Source organism: Pseudochaenichthys georgianus, chromosome 16 (genome assembly GCF_902827115.2).
Source record: "Pseudochaenichthys georgianus chromosome 16, fPseGeo1.2, whole genome shotgun sequence".
Lineage (NCBI taxonomy): Eukaryota > Metazoa > Chordata > Actinopteri > Perciformes > Channichthyidae > Pseudochaenichthys > Pseudochaenichthys georgianus.
The window spans coordinates 15,057,986-15,062,902 of record NC_047518.2 but is presented as its reverse complement, the minus strand read 5'-3'; the positions used below and the strand labels follow the sequence as shown (position 1 = coordinate 15,062,902).

Genomic DNA, 4,917 nt, shown 5'->3' with positions numbered 1-4,917 from the left:
GTAGGAGCGGCAACTTGTTTTGAAATTGAATTTTTAATATCCGGTAATAAAGTTGATCGGTTTTCTTTATTCTTCTCTCTTCCCAGCTCCATCCATCACCATGCTCTGTTCCTGCAGGTCCTGCTTGCTAATCAATGCTTTATTTTTGTACACAATTACAAATAAAGTCAATGTATTGTATGACATGAAGTTGTGCTTCATTCGGAGTCTATAATAAATTCATTCTGCCTTCAACTGCACAATGACTGTGGACTGCACCGACATCCATGTAGCTGCCCCCCAGTAAGATGAACCAAGCAAAGAGGGTCACCATCATGCCCAAGGACATCCAGCTGGCCCGCCGCATCCACGAGAGAGGGCTTAAACTGACCTGAGACCAGCACACCCAAACACAACGGCTCTTTTAAGAGCCACCTACAGTTTCAAAGAGTTGCAATCCTACGATATTATAATGATTTTACTGAACCGTGATGAATGAAAGAAATGAGTGAGGTAGTGGTTTAAAGAAGTTACAAAGACATTAATATATAATAATAATAATACATTTTATTTCGAGGCGCCTTTCAGGACACCCAAGGTCGCCTTACAGTGCATTTAAAAGTGTTAAAACTAGGGCCGGGACTTTAACGCGTTAATTACGATTAATTAATTACACAAAAATTAACGCATTTTAATCGCACTTATTTTTGCACAGCGGAACGTTTCTCACTGGATGAGTTTCAGGCGTACCGATTATACTGGAGCACCAACTAACGTTCATGACTTCAGCATGGGACTTCAAACCATAGATATATATAAACACTAGATGACTCACCCGCGCTGCTGGCCAATGGAGACCGACGTTGCCACTTGGCCGCCATCTTGCTACAGGCAGTGCTCTCATTCATAACATTATGGTTTACTATTTAAATAACCATAGCTTGTTCAATTTTCAACCAATTTTCAAACGGTTTGGTTTTTTATAAACATCAAAGATGTAGTTATGATACTGCATACTTATAATCATGGACTTTCATATGAAAATAACATTAATCAGATAAAGCAATAGCTACACACACACACAAGGTATTTATATTAAATATTTGCCGGTGTATATATTTCCATTTATTTTCTTTATATTGTTAATATTTTAAATAAATTATAAAATTAAAATACATTTATATTTTATATATAAAAATCGTTCTCATGTTACCACTCTGTAAGCCAAGAGTTGTTAATTTAGCAATGCCTTAGCTTTAAGAACAGGGACACAACTAATGACAATAGCATATGTTGGTATATTATTTAGATATTCACACCTTTATCAGAAGAACCAAACCAACATAAAATGTGCTCACAGACAGGCCAGTTCTGTCTAATTTATCACAATTATTTTTGACATGAGATCTTCATATCATCCTAGTTTTGTATTTAGTTTCTAGATTTGTAAACAAATCCAGAACCTTTGAAATATGTTATTGAAAAAAGACCAAGAATAATATAAACTGTACCATGTGTCCTTTTGTGTCCTTCTGTAGTCCATTTGTGGTTTGTCTTGTCTCACCCCGGCTGATATATCACAAAATCCACTGTTTAAATTGTTCCCTATATTGCCCCTATGCAATATAGGGAACAATTTAAACATAAACTATCCTATGTGTTATGAAAGGCGGCCCCCCAAAATAAATGTATTATTATTATTAAGAAGAACAACTTGGTGTGGTGTGGAGGGGATGTAGGAAGCAGGAGCAGGTGGGGAGAGATGGGACTTCAAGGTTATTTGTTTTAAATGTGTCTTGGACGATAAGGACCAGCTGCACACAATAAAATACAGTATAACACAAAACCAAAAAGACACACGGTGACACATGGCACACCAACAATCAATCATCGTCCAGCCTCAGCTTTGGTATTCTTTCACAACCATGTTATGGGTTTATTAGACTGAGCAAACATAAACATATGTGGGGAACATAGTGCTGCGTCTCCTGTCCGGTCAAATTCCTCACTCCTGAAGTGCTCACTGCATAGCAGTGTCCTGTCACAGGAAACAAAACCGTCCCTTCTTAGGGCGAGTTCCCACTGCCTCCTCCTCTCTTTGGTTTTGGGAAACCTTAAAAACATGAGAAAGGTAGCTAGATATATAAATTATTGTCAATATGTTCCTCCCTTCTTTCCTTTAACATTAAGGGTAGGACAAAAATACACACCGAAATTATCATATTTTTGGTATGTATTCATTTATGTATAGCCTACTTTAAGAATAAGACAACCACACTAAGAGTAATAAAAAAGGTGTCCAATAGAAACATTAAATAATTGTGTAAAGAAATGGTAGCAACATATTCTAAAGAGGCTGGGTCAACAACAATCTTGCAATACTATTATCTCACATAGCCCCACTGATCCTGTGTAGCAAGACTTGTAATGTACATACATCCACTAAGTAATTAACGATTATCCTAATTTTAGTCATAATATTGTCATATCTTACACGTGAAAGGTGATCCCACGGGTTCTTGTTTCCAGACTGCAGTGATTAGAGCATCCGTAGGCTGCACAAAAGTCTGGCATAGTCAGGTACTTCTGTAAACACAAAGCCAGCAAATTCCTGTATCATAATGCAAGATGTTTTTAACAAGCCAAACCACTTGGAAGAAATCATGTGTAACTTAAGTTGTGTTGAAAAGAAAGAGCAGTTCTGCCTCTCCCACTGGTGTAAAGTTGCTGGGTCAACTTTGTAATACTAGGTCTCACTGACAGCCTCTTGTTATTAGCCAGCTAATAAATACAACCACATACACAAAGAAAAGCTGCAATTTCAACATTTCCAAGCATCCTGTATCATAGCCATGCTAATCATGTTTATAATAAACCAAACCGTTTGTAAATCAGTCAAGATTTCAGTGAGTTAAGAGTATTTTTGTGCAGATCACTCACCTTACAACAGCTACCATAACGGAGCGTCCACACTACAGCTCCAAAAATAGCTTGGAGCTGGGCGTGTCTGGAGCTTGGGGATTTTATTCAAGCAACACGGCCAACAACCAATCACATGAATCTCCCGCCCCCAACATACAAAGCAAAAACCCCCGGGGATTGTATGGGAGCAATATATATATAAACTCCCCAAACAGGCGAAAACCTACCAGTTTCCCCCACTGTCTCTGCCACCTCCCTCCATGCCTGGTTCCTCCGGTTTGTATCCCGGTAGGTGAAGAGGGTCTGGTCATACAAAACCGGGTGATTCGCTACGGCGATAGTTAGTTTCTCCTCCGACTTTTTTGAAATATAGAAATGAACGGCGGGATATCTCTCCCAGCTTAGACGCGGTTTGATTGGCTACAGCTTCAGCTGTCAGATTTTGGGAAACGGGATTTGATTGGCTGGCGCTGGCTACTCCGGCGTCCAGGTCGACTGGGACGCCTGAGACGCCTCGCTCTGCTACCCACAATTCAGTTCGGCGAAAAAGCGCGGCTACGTGACGTCACCCCATTGAAAGTGAATGGGCAGCTTGGAGCAGCTTGGAGCTTTCGACGCTGTCGACGCTGTAGTGTAGACGGGCCGTAACGCGAATCAGAGTAACTGTTGACAAGATGGCGGCCGGTCAGCTACGCTGGAAAATCTCCCATGAGCCATCTAGTGTTTATATATATCTATGCTTCAAACAACAACAAACCAGGTGATCAATAGTCAAACATGAACGAACAAGCTGATGAGACCGCTTTGGTCGGCCCCGTGGATGGGAATTTTTGTTTTAAAAAACGGACGGATGGAAGCGTCGACAAGAGCACGGTTGTGTGCAAATTATGCAAAAAAGAATTTGCATATCACCGCAGCACATCAAGCCTAAAGTATCACCTAAATGCAAAGCATGTAGCAGCTAGCGTGGACGTTAGCCCGACTCCGAGTGCAAGGAACCACACCCTGACCCAACCCACACTCAACTAGATGACTGGTTTCAGGGCCAGGATAAGTAAGTCCACGTCTGAGAAAATAACCAACTCCCTGGCTCACTGGATTGTCACTGGGCTCGGACTTTAAGGACTGCCCGATGGCCCGATGGCCCGGGGCCATCTAGTATTTAGCTCGGGCAATGAAGCCTCACCTGCTGGTTGCCCGATCGGGCAATCTATTATGCCAGTATCATGCAGCTCGCGGATCTAGTAATGAGTGACCCGACAGTAAAACTAAACATATCTACAGTATAACTAGTTTAGGTAGTTTGAGAGGTAATTAAAATAGCTACGTGTGATATTCTAACCTGAAGTGTGTGTTACTTTTGTTCCGCTCACCGCTGCATGCGATCATGCAGAGCTGCGTGTCGAGTCTCGAGTCGTCAGCAGCAGCTGATCTCTCTCTCTCCCGTCAGATTAGACTTCACTCGCGTTTATGTCCATATCGATCAGATCCAGCTAGTTCTAGCTAATGATAGGACTACCTGCTTATTAAAAGACAACTACACAATAAGTGTCGCTATGCAACTGGATGAGGCCACAAAGTATAGCGCAGCATTATGCATTTGTTTACATGCCCACCAGAACCCCGAGGCATTACCAACAGATCAACGCACAATCAACCCATACAGGACATCTCTTTCTCCACATTAAGTGTTAGACATTAGAGTTGACTATTCTTGTCTGTCACATAAGTGGCTCAACTGAAGCGGTATTGCTCTAAAGGGAAATTATTTTGAACCAAGATATTTAGATTTGCCGGCTAACGGGAACTCTGACGTGTGCTTCGCGGATGCGCTCGGCTCCTCTCGACTGCTGCTCGGGTCTGCTCGGTCAGCTTCCGGATGAGGAGGCATTCGTTCGACCAATTTACAGTAGTTAACATTACAAACATTTTTAACAGGGGCCATAATAGTGTAAATAATGTTTGTTTTGGCAGTTATAACTGAATGTAATGTTTTCTACTTTTTTCCATCTGGGA

At 41.5% G+C, this 4,917-nt stretch overlaps 1 long non-coding RNA gene across 1 annotated transcript; it reads right to left on the bottom strand.

Moving 5' to 3' along the window:
- Window positions 1-1,804: 1,804 nt before the first annotated feature.
- Window positions 1,805-2,950, bottom strand: LOC139435480 (uncharacterized). Its single transcript, XR_011644720.1, has 3 exons — window positions 2,920-2,950; window positions 2,474-2,565; window positions 1,805-2,092 (listed from the first exon to the last, which is right to left on the bottom strand). It is a non-coding gene; the product is annotated as an uncharacterized lncRNA (long non-coding RNA).
- Window positions 2,951-4,917: the final 1,967 nt, after the last annotated feature.